Below are 15,964 nucleotides of genomic sequence, written 5' to 3'. Positions count from 1 at the left end.
ATAACGTGGAAGACGTTGCCCAACGATCACCACGAAAGTTCGACGCAGCGGCAAGTGGGCAAGTAATAAAACGAATGCTGCAAACTACCGCGAGCCATGGAAGCGCCTGGGCCGCAAGGGCGTCGGGCTTCCTAGGTCGTTGTTGGACAACGTCAAAGGAAGAGATACTCTTTCTCTTTGTAAACAGATCGATCGAGTCTTAAAAATGTTCTTGTAAAACGTGTAGGAGGGTGACATTAGGTGGGACCCGATGCTTGTAATACTTCCACAGTTATTAAAAAGGTGTTAAATGGCAAAACCAATAGTTCATCATTTATATAGATAAAAAGTAGTAAAGATATAGGAAAGGAAGAGTTGCGGCGTCAGAACGAAAGGTGATACGTCGCTCAGCAACGAAGAAGGACGTAAACCGCGGGCGTTACGTGGTGAAAACGAATCAACTGATGAAACAGTAAGTCTGTAATTAAGCATAAAGCCACGTAACACTGCACAGGCAACCATTCAAGAGACTGAATTGCAGAATATTTGTGTTGCAAAAGTATCTGACTGTTACGAGAGACTAAAAACAAAGAGGAAAAAATAGGACAGAGAATAATTTTAGTCTCCAAGTTAAATCCATGTTCCTGAAATTGTATGAGAGTGACCGATTTTATTCATTTTGAAACATGTTCCACAGTGTAGCAATTGACTACCTAGTTTCTTGGAGTCAGAAATTTCCACATGCCACTTACTTCCATTGGTCTACATTGAAAACAAAACCAAAATGGTCAGATGTGGAGTTCAGTATTTCAACAATACATGACATACGTAATGTAATCCTTGACTGTTCACTCTCATCTCATGAATTTTATATGACTAAAACAGTTATGGCAGAAAAATTATTTGAATGGAATGTTAATGTGGCAGTACAAGAAAGGTGGGTGGGAATTTTCAAAATATTCAAGGAGAAAAACATTGCAATAACAGTACTATAGAATTTATGTTTTGCCTTCCAGGCTCAAATGCACCTATTGAACGTATTTTTTTAAAAATAAGTAAGTACTGGTCGTGTGAAAAGACTAATATTTTGGAATCTACGACTGCAAATTCTTTAATGCTACAATGTAATTTCAAATTCACATGCACGAAAATGTAAGACAGATTGTCTCCAAAATGACATATAGGGGGAATATTTCTGACAAAATAAATAAATAATTTAAAAATCCCGAATTGACAATCGCTTTTATCAGCAGCAACTTGCTTCAGAATAGACTTAGACATACCATTGGTCTAAATGACAACAAATATCAAAATTCTGACGTTTATAAAATCTTATGTAATGACTGTTAAAAATTGGAGAATGGCGATTGCATAAGAAACCAGGATTTGGCTCCATCGTATTGTCAGAGGGGGAATCCCAGCTTTGCGAGGAGACTGAACATGATCAGTGTGAAAGGCACTAATAGTCAGACGCACCCCCAATGGTATTTGCAGAGTGGGAGGAGCCGCTGAGCCATGACAACCAGAAACTGGCCTGGAGAAAAACAGAGCATGGTAAAGATGGAGAAGGGTGGTACAGTCTGCACCACAAGATGTTTGGGCCAGAAAGTGGAGAATGTTAAGCTTACACATGCAGGTAGTCTTCAGGTGACGAATATGAAGGCAGCCACATCAGCGTTTTATCAAAAGTAAGGCTCAAGAAACAGGTCTGTGCTACATCATCTTATTTTGAGTCAATGGCAAAAATGTGTAACCCAGAATTTGGAGGGAGAAAACGAAGCCATGGGGGTTGGCCCAGACAGAGGCCCGTCTGATGGCTCCTTTGAGCCGGCACTGAGCAGATGCTACTGAGTGGGAGCTGCACCAGATGCAAAAATTGTCGATGTGCAATGCAGGGATAACCACAAACTCAGCAGAGGTTACAAGCGTATTGATGGAAATGAGGAAGAGAGTGACACTTAACGGAGAACCCTGTGGGATACCATTCTCCCGAATGTGAGGGGCGCTGAGTGAAGTGCCAACTCTGACTACTAAGAGCTGCCGAGATAAAAACTCGTTGACAGGAATCGAAAGGAGGCCATGGAAGCCCCAGTTATGGAGAGTAACAAAAATGTGATGGCTACAAGCCATGAGGTATGTTTTATGTAGGCCAAAGAAGACCACGAGAAGGTGCCAGGGTTTAGTAAAAGCATGTGGAATTGCTGTATCTGAGAAGGGTGGGACAAAAATACCTGAGATTCGAGTATTCAACAATCTGAAGCTAACCATCCTCACGAACAGTTTACAAAGTACATTACTTAGGCTAATTGGGTGTCTCGAGTCGTTGGGTTCTTTCTGTGCTAAAGAAGGGGGATAACTATGTTGTCCTGCCATTGTGAGGGGAAGGCACCCGTGAGCCAAGTGTGGTCCAAGACCCCGAGTGCGTATTGCCTCTGGATAACTTCCACACGTCGCATCAGTTGGTTGTGGATGGAATCCGGGCCTGGAGCAGTGTCATGTGAAGAGGCAAGAGCTTGCAATAATTCCCATTCTGTGAAGAGATCATTATAGGGTTCAGCATGGTGCGAGTTGAAAGGGGGATCTTCAAATGGTTTAAATGGCTCTAAGCACTACGGGACTTAACATCTGAGGTCATCAGTCCCCTAGCCTTAGAACTTTTTAAACCTAACTAACCTAAGGACATGACACACAGCCGTGGCTGAGGCAGGATTCGAACCTGCGACCGTAGCAGCAGCGCATTTGTGGACTGAAGCACCTAGATCTGCACGGCCACAGCGGCCGACAAACGGGGTTCTGTGGAACTCAGCGTTCTGCCAGAGAGAGGTAGCAGGATAGAAAGGTGGCGCCAGTGCCATTGTGAAGTGTTTCACAAGGTGTTCCGCAAGGACCAGTGCGTGGAGCACCCTGTGGGTTAAGACCCTGGACAGTTGACTGTCGCTGGCGGCCCAAATGGCTATGGAGCTGGGACCAAACCTGCGATAACGAGTTATACATTCCCATGGAGGAAACACAGCGCTCCCTGCATTCCTTGTTACTCTGCTTAGTAGGGTACCGAGCCTTAGCACTGGAACGATAAAAGCGAGGTGGTCTGTCTGTGAAGGGTGGTCTGTCTGTGAAGGGTGGTGGTTGAAGCGCTGCAGCACATGTTGGCGGTCCTGGACAGCGACTACTACGTCCTCTGTCCACCACGGTACCGGTCGACGACGAGAGGGACCTGTGGATAGTGGGACAGCAGTGCCAACAGCATGAAGTATAGTGGTAGAGGTGCCTTGCACGACAGCATCAGTGGAATTCGAGAGGAAGGTGTGGAGGTGTGCAGCCGGTGTATAAAAAAGCTAATTGGCCCTGCAGAATGCCTGACGTGGGGGCCTGTCTGCCTGGCAGCAGCAGGGACCGATACAGTCACCGACAGCGATCATTGTCAAAAGATCATTATAGTGTGACCAATGTAGGGGAGCCACGAGAGCAGGGGAGGAGATCGTGAGATCGATAGCAGTAAGGGTGCCATGAGCGGCAGTGGGATGGGTAGTGGAACAGTCATTGAGGAGAGAAATCGAAGTTTGTAAGAAGTTGGTCAATTAGGAGATCCCTACCACCTTAAATGGCACTAGTCCACTGTGTGTGGTGGGTATTTAAGTCCCCACAGATGAGAAATGGGGTGGGAGTTTCTGTATTAATGTGAACAGTTCAACATAAGTGGCGTACCTGTCGGGAGGTAGACACTGCTGACAGTGCTTGCTGGAGCCGTTTGTAGTTTGTACCAACCTGGAAGCAGAAGTGGTCAGAGGGGAACGCAGTCATTAATTGCATCGGAGCGAACCGAAGTGGAGACCCTGCCAGATGCTACACTGGGGCCAGCACAGATCCGACGGAACGCCCGATAACCACGAAATGTTGCAGAGTGGCTATCATGGAAGTGCGTTTCTTGAAGAGCAAGACAACGTCTGGTCTCCCATTCTGCGTTCTATTTCCCATAGCTGACGATAGTATCGGTAGCAATTCCCCTGGATCATCATGTTGCGAGAGACCAGATTAGACATAAAGTCAAGAGGTGGTCATGTCACTGTCATGGGTCATCACGAAGGAGGATGGAGTTTTAAGGTGGCAACCGGTATCTACGTGGATAATCTGCAAAATCGCGTTGAAGTGTCTAGCAGCGGCTCCATCGAACAACCTTCACAATAATTCTCTATTATTCCGCTCTTGTACAGCGCGTGGAGAGAAAAAAAAAAAACACCTATATCTTTCGTGCGAGCTCTGATTTCCCTTATTTTATTATGATTATCATTTCTCACTGTGTAGGTCGGCGTCAACAAAATATTTTCGCATTCGGAGGAGAAAATTTGGCCGGCCGTGGTGGCCGAGCGGTTCTAGGCGCTACAGTCTGGTACGGTGCGACCGCTACGGTCGCAGGTTCGAATCCTGCGTCGGGCATGGATGTGTGTGATGTCCTTAGGTTAGTTAGGTTTAAGGAGTTCTAAGTTCTAGGGGACTGATGACCTTAGAAGTTAAGTCCCATAGTGCTCAGAGCCATCTGAACCATTTTTTTTGAGAAAATTTGTGATGGCAATTTGGTGAGAAGTTTCTAGCGCAACAAAACATGCCTTTGTTTTAATGATGTCCACCCGAAATCCTGTATAATTTCAATAACACACACTCCCCAATTTCGCGATAATACAAAACGTGCTGCCCTTATTTGAACTTTCTCTATGTACTCCGTAAGTCGCATCTGGTAAGGGTCGTACACTGCGCAGCAGTATTCTGAAAGACGATGGCCAAGCGTAATGTAGGCAGTCTCTTTAGTAGATCTGTTGGATTTTCTAAGTGTTCTACCTACAACAAATTGGAAGGAACACACAAAGTATTAAGTTGTTTTTAATTATAATAGCTAAGTATTTAATTGAATTTACGACCTTTATATTAGACTGATTTACTTTGTCACCAAAGTTTAACGGAGTCCTTGTAGCACTCCTGTGGATTAACTCACTCTTTTCGTTATTTAGGATCAATTGCCAATTTTCGCACCATTCAAATACCTTTTCTAAATCGTTTTTCAAGTTTTTTCATCTTCTGATGGGTTTATCGTCTAGTTAACGACATCATCTGCAAACAACTTAAGACGGCTGCTCAGATTGTCTCCTAAATTATTTATATAGGTAAGCAACAGCAGAGAGGCTGCAACACTACCTTGGGGAACGCCAGAAGTGGCATCTGCTTTACTCGATGAATCTTCGTCAATAACCTCTCTGACAGGAAATCACAAATCCACAGTTCATAGTAAGTCACATAATTGAGACGATATTCCGTAAGCACCTAATTTCACTACAAGCCGTTTTTTACAGTGTCAAAAGTCTTCTCTAAATCTAGAAATATGGAATCAATTTCTAATCGCTTGTCAATAGCACTCAACACTTCATGCAAGTAAAGAGCTAGTTGTGTTTCACTAGAATAACGCTTTCTAGATCAGTGTTGACTGTATCAATAGACTGTACTCTTTGAGGTAATTCATGATGTTCAAACAATATGTGTTTCCCACTCCTGCTGCAATGATATGGGCCTGTAATTTAGTGGGTTACTCCTACTTTTCTTGAATATTGGTGTGACTTGCGAAACTTTCCAATCTTTGGGAATGGATCTTTCGTCGAGCGAGCGGTTATGATGCTGATGCAATAGCTCCATACTTAACACACTGGAAGGAACCTAATTGGTATGCAGTCTGGACTGAAAGACTTGCTTTTATTGAATGATTTAAGTTGCTCCACTACTCAGACTATTTCTACTTCTGCATTTCTCATGTTGACAGCTGTTATTGATTCGAATTCTGGAGTAGTTACTTCGTCTTCTTTGGTGAAGAAATTTCTGAAGGCTCTGTTAAGCAACTCTGATTTGTTAGCATCGTCGTCGACAATACTACCACTGCTATCGTGTAGGGAATGCATTGATTGGGTCTTGCCACTAGCTTGCATCACATACGATCAGAAACTTTTTGTATTTTCTACCAGGTTCAGAGACAAAGCTGCATTGTATGGTTTTGGCTTTGTTTTGTTTTAACGCCCCTCCCCCCCAAAAAAACTGAGGTCATACGCGGCAAGTCAAAACTATAGAACACGAAAACAGAGGAGTTAGGGAAGACTATAAACGTGAATCCCAACTGACATAACAGAAGACAGCTAAAAACAGGGTCATGTAGAAAGCGCTACAAATGACACCATTCAGAAACGGAAGTCCAGAACTAAAAATTAAATGGCCTTCATCATATTACTTTGACAGATATAAAATAAAACTCTGTCCACAGCCCGTGCGTCATTTGCTAAAAATGTCGATAAATCATACGGCAAACCCAAGCAGGAATGTAAATGGCTAAAAACAAAAAATGGACGTTCTGTGAGGAAGTGGACAGTTAGAACTTGGGCACAAAGACTACTATGTGGTGGGGGAGCACAACTTACCAAATTATGATGACTAACAAGGCAGCCTAGTTAAAAAGACCTCCTCCCAGGGCGGGGGGGCAGAGGGGAGGCGCAGGAGGGGTGGCGCAGGAGCGGGGGGGGGCGGGGGGAGGCGCAGTAGGGGGGGCGGGGGTGAGGCGCAGGAGGGTGGCGCGGGGTGAGGTGCAGGAGGGGGCGCGGGGGGAGGCGCAGGAGGCGGGCGCGGGGGGAGGTGCAGGTGGCGGGCGCGGGGGGAGGCGCAGGAGGCGGGTGCGGGGGGAGGCGCATGTGGGCGGGGGGGTGGCGCATGTGGGCAGGGGGGGTGGCGCATGTGGGCGGGGGGGAGGCGCATGTGGGCAGGGGGGAGGCGCAGGTTGGGGGGTGTGGTGGAGGCGCAGGTTGGGGGGCGGGGTGGAGGCGCAGGGGGGTGGGTGGGGTGGAGGCACAGGGGGGTGGGTGGGGTGAAGGCGCAGGAGGGGTGGCAGAGGGAGGCGCAGGTGGGCGGGAGGTACAGATATGGGGGGCAGGTGCAGATATGGGGGGGAGGTGCAGAGATTGGGGGGGAGGTGCAGAGATTGGGGGAAGGTGCAGATGGGTGGGGAGGTGCAGATGGGTGGGGAGGTGCAGATGGGTGGGGAGGTGCAGATGGGTGGGAGGGCCGAGAAGAGTTGACCATTGGCGTTCCCGAAGGGACACCATCTCCTGACAGTCAGTAACACAGATATCATCGGAGGGAATGTAGGTACTTGCTGACTGAGGTTCGAAGACTGTAGCTTTCGCAGCAGTGTCAGCAGCCTTGTTTCCTGGCAGACTGACATGACTAAAAACCCACAGAAACATCACACTGGCTCCATCAAGAGTGAGCGACTGACAGTTTTCCTGGATCTGCTGCAGTAAGGGATGAGCGGTGTATAGCACACATAGACTTTGGAGGACACAATACTGAGGAGTGTGCTGGAAGCCAATGTCTAAAGACACGGGTGCTAATGACAATGACACACCTGACCCCACAGAGCAACCAATGTGTTCAGAGAGCATTCAATGTGTGTGATGACCAGTGCGAAGGTCTTGAAACTAAAGGGGATAGACCGAGGCTGGAGTAGTGTCCTTAGGAAGTGAATGAAGGCCAAGGTTAACAAGGGTAGTGAAGGGTGCACACCCACTGGGAAAGGTGCAGGTAGTGTGAAGTTAAGCCACTGTAGCAAGTGTCGAAAGCAGGCTCCATGAGGTAACAGAAGAGGGACATACCACATACTGGCAATCAAAGAACTCATCGAAGGAGGCGGAATAGGATGGGTGGCCAAGCATGGCAGAAGAACAGCATGCATACCTGCTGAGGAGAAAGTCACGACAGCAGGACAATGGTAATTCAGAAGTATCAGTATACAGACTATCAACTGGGGGAGAGGTAAAGGTGCCAGTGGCCAAACGGATGCCGTGATGGCGGCTAGTGTTGCGATGGCATAATGGGGATGGATGTGCAGACACCTGAACATAACACCCATAGTCGAGTTTCGAACGGACAAGGGACTGGTACGTACTGAGGAGGGAGGTTCGATCAGCACACCATGAATTATCATTGAGGACACATTGAATGTTGAGGAACCGCATACAGCGGGCTGCGAGGCAAGTCACATGGGAGAACCAAGAGAGGTTACTATCGAGCATGAGTCCCAGGAATTTCGTAGTTTCAACGAATGGAAGGACAAGACCCAAGGATGGTAGGAGAAACCATTTGCGCCGCCAGAAATTCAGGCAGATGGTTTTGTCAGTGGAAAATCGAAAGCCATTCTCGATGCTCCTGGAGTAAAGATGCCACTCGATGAGACAGATTTATGGAGAACTGTTGTAGATGGCAAAATCGTCAACAAAAAGGGAGCTTTAGATGCCCAGTGGGAGACAGGCCGTTATAGGATTAACGGCGATAGCAAAGAGGACGACAATCAGGACGGAACCCTAAGGCACAACGTTCTCCTGGATAGAAATGTCTGACAAAGTAGAACCCAAGTGTACCTTGAAAACTCCATCTTTTAAAAAATGCCTGAAGGAAACAGGGCAGACTCTCACAGAAGCCCCACATGTAAAGAGTACAGAGGATACCAGTTCTTCAGCAGGTGTCGCAGGCCTTCTCCAACTTGAAAAACACAGCCACATTCTTATTTCTGTAGAAAATCATTCATGACATGGGTGGACAAAGTGATGTGATGGCCAACTGTAGAACGCCACACTAAATCCACACAGTGCACTAGTCAGTTAAATTGTGAGACTTGAGCTACCATACCAGATGGGCCTGAGTCATACGTTCCATCACCTTGTGAACACAGCTGGTGGGAGAGAGGGGGCAGTAGCGAGAAGGAAGATTTCTGTCCTTACTGGGCTTAGGTATGGGTATGGTGGTGGCTTCACGCCAGCGTCCAGGGAATGGGCCCTCTGCCCAGATGCAGTTGCACATATTAAGCAGGAAGTGTTTGCTCGCAAGAGAAAGATGCTACAACATCTGAATGTGGATGGCGTCTGGCCCTGTGGTGGAGGATTGGGATAAACTGAGAGCGTGATCCAGCTCCCTCATATTGAAGGCGGCATGTAGCATTCATGATTTGGAGAAGAGATGGGTATCGCCCGAGCCACCTCCGCTCGCTTACGATGGAAGAAGGTGGGGTGATAGTAGGAAGAACTCGAAATGTCCGCAAAATGGCGGTCCAGAATGTAGGAGACAGCAATAGAGTCCATGGTGACATCTGCTACTATCAGCCCAGATATTCACGAATGGATCTTGGTCCCAGAGAGCTGTCAGAGATTGGCCCACACAGCAGAGGAAGGGGTGGAAATGTTAAAAGCACAAGTGAACGAAATCCAGCTAACTCTTTTGCTATCCCAAAGAGAGCGACGACACTTTGCACACATCTGTTTATAACTGAATGCAGTTTGCCATCGTAGCATGATGGTTAAAAAGTCCTCATGTGCGAATTGAATCGTGGCATGTCTCAGTCCACCAAAAGACTGGGACATGACGTGGTGATGAGGAAGTGTGAGGAATGGAACGTTCTGCAGCAGTATGGATATCATTGGTGAGATAGTCAAGCTAGTCATCGCAACTGGGGAAATCTTGTTCTTTGAAGGTCGCCAGGGAGGAGTAAGGCTGACATTCAGCCTCATGAAGCTGCCTTTTGGACATGCACGCAGATGGGGTAGGAGTCAGCAAAGAGAGAGCACACGAGAAATGGTCGCTCGAGTAGGTGTCAGAAAGAACAGACCAGATGATGGGCAAGCTGGGCTGTGCAGAAGGATAGGTACAAATGGGACTAAATGTGCAAGAGGGGCAAGAAAAGTCGGTGCTCCAGTGTCAAGACGGAGCTGGATCATTTGGTTAAGGTGGTCAGCCAAGAGGGCACCTCTCTTATATGTCCTAGGAGAACCCCAAAGGGGATGATGCGCATTTAAGTCACCGAGTAGCAAAAATTAGGGAGGTAACTGATCAATAACGTGAAGGAAGACTGCCCTGGTGACATCGAATGAAGGAGGGACACAAATGGTACAGAGGGGAAAAAAATCAGGTGGGGAAGGAAAAGGCGAACTGCAACAACTTGGAGATAGGTAGTCAGGGAGATGGGTTGACTATGAATGCCATCCTGTATGAGCAACGTGAGGCCCCCAAGAGATGGAATGACGATCTCAGGGGGAAGGTCAAAACAAATTGGGAAGTAATGTGAAAACTCAAAGTGGTCGTGAGGGTGCAATTTCGTTTTCTGAAGGCAGGGTACAAGGGGATGCTGCAATGCCAAAAGCAGCTGTAAATCCTCTTTGTGGGATCGAAATCCGCGAATGTTCCATTGGAGGACAGTCATGAGGAGGAAGAGATCTAGAGGTGTCAACTCGGCAGTCGCCGAGTAACAGCTGGTGTAGAGTCGCTACTACAGGACACTGAAGCATGAGGATCCTGCTCCATGGGTTCTACAGAAGCATTGACTTGCTTGTGCGGTCGGTACATGGAGTCTAACGCTGAAAAATGATTCGTGGTGCGCACCTGTGAGACAGATGATGTGCGGGCTAACGTCCCACATGGCGACGTTATCGAACAGGATCTTCGAGTTGGCGAATGAGAAGGCTGCTTGCCTTTCATATGCTTTTTGAGCCTTTCCGGTTAGAGGAAGACACTGGTGTTGTTTGGCTGGAGGGATAAAGGAAGTCTCCACGGAAGTAATATTCCTGTCCTTTCCTGCCTACTGGTTGTGTAGCTGGTGGCTTCGACAGTTGAGGCGAGAATTTGATGGTTTGCTGCATAGCGGGACGGGGGATGGCGATGCTACCTCGACACTGGGCGATTTCGCAACCTCAGGGCTGAATTTGAGGTTGCATGTCGGCGTGGTCATGTTCTTCATGGATCGAGGATTAACAAGAACAGAACTATAGGTGCCTGACAGGAGAATAAAATTGTAAATTGCGACCTACTGGGTAAGGCAGTTTGTCCTTTACCCGAATTTCTTTGACAGAACACTCATCAAGATACAGCCCATTACTCTTCCCCTTCGAGGCATAAGCTAAAGCAAATATATTTTCGTATAACAGAGAAAGTCGTTGCTGTTGAAAGTAGAGGAACTGAACATTGGGAACTTATATGAAGTTCTTTTTTTTGGGGTGGGGGCCGGGGAGGAACGGCGTTGAATGAGCGTGAAGTTGAGTCTATAGAAGAGCAAGTTGAAAATGAGGATAATAAGAAGTGTGTGTGCGCTGCCCTTTCCCAGCGCTGCAACTTCATTGACCTAACGGATGATTCACTGTAACTGCCTGGTATGTATGTAGTAGTGCACATAAATCACGCAAACATAACCATCCCTAGGTTTCCACTTCACATGTTCTTGTTACCGTCGGGCGTCATTTCAATCGAAGCACCTGGTCGGTGTTAGAGCCAATATTATCGAAATGCAAGACGGATAAAATTCCTGCTTTTCACGTATGCGCAATTTCAATGCATTATAGAGAAGGTATTATCAGAATGTCTTTCTTTGTAGACGTCTATGGCAATGCATGTTTCGAATGCTTTAATTTCAGTGGGCTCCATGCACAATTAATCTAAAATAGAACGAGGGTCGAACGACTGTCTGTACGATTCCATATGAGACCTAACTTATGGTATCTGGTCTTCGTGGTCTCTATGCGCAATTTATGTTGGCCGCAGTAGAATCGTTTGGTAGTCAGTTTCGAATACTGATCTCTAAATTTCCTCTATGGTGTTCCTAGAAAAGAATGCTGTTGTCCAAGTACTTCTGCTTGAGTTACCAAAGCATCTCAGCGCCACTTACGTTTTGTTTAGGCCTACAGGTAACACATCAAACAGCCATTCTCAGAGCTGCTTCGTTGCCTTCCTTCAATCCGAACTGGTACGGATGAAGGACACCCGTGAAGCAAGCAGGACGCTAGTAATATTGCATCCGAATGTTACTGCTTTGTTTTTCCTACCCATCAGCATTAACTGGCACTTCTCCGCATTTAGGGCTAGGGGTAGTTCATCACACCAACTGGAAATTGCGTCTAAGTCGTCTTGTAACCTCCTACAGTCACTCAACTTTGATGTCTTACCGTACACTGCAGCATTGTCAGCAAACAGCAGCAGCACACTGCCGTCCATCAAATCATTTATGTATAAAGAGAACAGCAGCTGTCCTATCGCAGCAATGACGATACCCTTGTCTCTGACGAACACTAGCCATCGAGGACAACATGCTGAACATAGTCACTCACGTATCTCTGAACTTATTCCATATGCTTGTGCCTTCGTTAACAGGCTGCAATGGGACACTGTGTCAAATGCTTTCCTGAAATCTAGAAATGTGGGATCTACCTGTTATGCATCGGCCATACTTCTCGAGATGTCATGGGAGAAAAGGGCAGGCCAAGTTTCGCATGAGCAATGCTTTCTAAAACCATGCTGTTCATTAACAAATGTATTGGGACAAGGAGACTTCTGCACCACTCTGCATTGTTGGCAGATGTATCCAAGATGGCTGCAATGATGTCATACAAGATGGTGGTGTGTAGATTTGGCAACAGCACATGACTTCATCCAAGATGGCGGCCATGACGTCATTCAAGACGGCGGATTTTGGTAGGAAGATAGGTCAATTGGGCTACCTCCACTAACCTAACCCCCTTCGCTCCCCCAGGGAATGGCAGGAAGTTCAAATTCCATCAGGATAATACACCACACCACAGTTATCTGTTCTAACATAATAAAATCGAGGGAAGATAGGTCACTTTGACTATCTACACTAACCTAAGTCACCTGACCGCCACCTCTTCCTAGGGATTGGTGGGAGAGTAAGAAAGGAGTGTACTTTATTTATTTTGGAACATTTTATTTAGGGAGGAATATTGAAAGATAGTGTATTTATCACACTGATACAAAACACACGCTCTGACCTGCATGGGGCCATGCCACAAAGCCCACAGACCGACCGCCGCCCCCGTCCAAATAACGCATAGCGCAGCCTACAGACCTGCTCGCAAAATAATGCAACAGACACGTGCAGGCACTGACTGCTGCCCGCTGTCCACTGGACCGCACACGCTTCCAGAAGTCGAGATGCAGCAGCAGCCCCTGAAAAATGATGCACAGGTCCCGCAAGCATGAGGTGGTGGCATCCCTTTCATACTTAACACCTCATAAATTCCTCTCGAAATACGTGATCACCAAGGCACCATTGCTGATGCGACCTCATGTGGGCGAAGACCTGTTTTCAGAGTGCAGATGCTCCAATAGCGCGCATGTGCACCGACTCCAACTAAGAGACTCCCCAAACACACTGCCTAATCGTCAACTTTGGAACTCATGCACAGCATAACCGTTCACAAAATTATGCAACAAACACCAAAACAACTACTAAATCCTCAAACCATATTGCATGTCTAACCCTCACAGCGCTTAAACAGCAGGGAAAAAATCCAGTGGACAAACACTCAATGCATTCCAAACTATCATTGACCACAGCTATCAGGCTAAGCCAGTGCAGGAGCTTTTGTTATACTGACGTCACATGTCTGTCTGTCTGTTTGTTTGTTTATCTATCTGTCTAAATATGCGTCAAGTCAACCTCTGGGCCATGCACGCATGTGAACCCTCTCTCAACCTGCAGTCCAGTGAAAACCTAATTGCCTAGCGAGTCACCCTCGCAGACACTGCAAAAATCGTTACCAGAATTTCACAGGGTCCTTTGTTTCTCAGGTTCCTAATGGAACATGCGAGCTATGTCTAGCCATGTCTCCATACCCAGCGTGGCTCATGCTTCATGGTGGAATGTTTTTCCTGCTGTTTTTCCTGCTGTCAATATTCCTCTCTCAAACGTTAAACATTCAAACAGCTGAAAGCCTGTGCATGCATGCGAAAACACCCATAATCATAAAACCATTCTCCTTGGCTGGAGGCTGGCTGGTGTGGCCGTGCGGTTCTAGGCGCTTCAGTCTGGAACCACGTGACCGTTACGGTCGCAGTTTCGAATCCTGCCTCAGGCATGGATGTGTGTGTTGTCCTTAGGTTAGTTAGGTTTAGGTAGTTCTAAGTTATAGGGGACTGATGACCACAGATCTTAAGTCCTATAGTGCTCAGAACCATTTGAACCTTGGTTGGAAATACACTCCTGGAAATGGAAAAAAGAACACATTGACACCGGTGTGTCAGACTCACCATACTTGCTCCGGACACTGCGAGAGGGCTGTACAAGCAATGATCACACGCACGGCACAGCGGACACACCAGGAACCGCGGTGTTGGCCGTCGAATGGCGCTAGCCGCGCAGCATTTGTGCACCGCCGCCGTCAGTGTCAGCCAGTTTGCCGTGGCGTACGGAGCTCCATCGCAGTCTTTAACACTGGTAGCATGCCGCGACAGCGTGGACGTGAACCGTATGTGCAGTTGACGGACTTAGAGCGAGGGCGTATAGTGGGCATGCGGGAGGCCGGGTGGACGTACCGCCGAATTGCTCAACACGTGGGGCGTGAGGTCTCCACAGTACATCGATGTCGTCGCCAGTAGTCGGCGGAAGGTGCACGTGCCCGTCGACCTGGGACCGGACCGCAGCGACGCACGGATGCACGCCAAGACCGTAGGATCCTACGCAGTGCCGTAGGGGACCGCACTGCCACTTCCCAACAAATTAGGGACACTGTGTGGCCGTGCAGGTGAGCGCCACAATCAGGACTGCATACGACCGAGGCACACAGGGCCAACCCGGCATCATGGTGTGGGGAGCGATCTCCTACACTGGCCGTACACCACTGGTGATCGTCGAGGGGACACTGAATAGTGCACGGTACATCCAAACCGTCATCGAACCCATCGTTCTACCATTCCTAGACCGGCAAGGGAACTTGCTGTTCCAACAGGACAATGCACGTCCGCATGTATCCCGTGCCACCCAACGTGCTCTAGAAGGTGTAAGTCAACTACCCTGGCCAGCAAGATCTCCGGATCTGTCCCCCATTGAGCATGTTTGGGACTGGATGAAGCGTCGTCTCATGCGGTCTGCACGTCCAGCACGAACGCTGGTCCAACTGAGGCGCCAGGTGGAAATGGCATGGCAAGCCGTTCCACAGGACTACATCCAGCATCTCTACGATCGTCTCCATGGGAGAATAGCAGCCTGCATTGCTGCGAAAGGTGGATATACACTGTACTAGTGCCGACAATGTGCATGCTCTGTTGCCTGTGTCTATGTGCCTGTGGTTCTGTCAGTGTGATCATGTGATGTATCTGACCCCAGGAATGTGTCAATAAAGTTTCCCCTTCCTGGGACAATGAATTCACGGTGTTCTTATTTCAATTTCCAGGAGTGTAGATCACTGTGTAAGCACAGACTGGGGCTATTCAGAACAATTATGCAAACAGAATTCGAAGCACTGTCATACAGAAGAGAAAAAAATGTCCTGAATTTGCGGTATCCTACAGCTACAGGTCTGGATATGTCCTAATGGGACAGTGGCGGGTGTGTGATGGCATCCCCGCCAGAGATGGATAGTATGCTTCAACTTGCCTTTGAACACTTGCTTTCTCAGAACTTTCCATACATACCTTGCCTCTATTTTGCTCGTGTGTGAGTTGGTAAACGCTCCTACGTCCAGCACTAAGAATGTCTTATGAATGAATCGAGCCTTATGATTGGCTGTTATCGAATTTACCCGCCAAATTACTGATGCACCTTTTTTCTTCTTTCTGCAGACAGGACTTTCAGCAGAAAAAAACTATTTTACACAGACCGCCATATTGCACCGACAATTAAACCCTGCAACGTGCCCTACATATCGTCAAATACGGAAAGAATTTTACTCAATTACACTGCTCTCCCACCGAGCATAGAAGCTTGGATATTAGAATGTGAAACCGATCTCCGACCCATCAATATATCACTACGTACTGTATCGATCTAGTAAACATGCAATTCGTATCTTACACCAAACAAAAATCACCTGTTTGTACATCATTCATACATATAGCACGGAGACAGAACCGTACATATACTCGCGGTACTAGATATTTACCATGAGGTTGGGTGGGCATCCACCCCCAA

Source organism: Schistocerca americana, chromosome X, assembly GCF_021461395.2.
Source record: "Schistocerca americana isolate TAMUIC-IGC-003095 chromosome X, iqSchAmer2.1, whole genome shotgun sequence".
Lineage (NCBI taxonomy): Eukaryota > Metazoa > Arthropoda > Insecta > Orthoptera > Acrididae > Schistocerca > Schistocerca americana.
The sequence above is the reverse complement of the archived record's forward strand: the minus strand, read 5'-3'. Positions refer to the sequence as shown.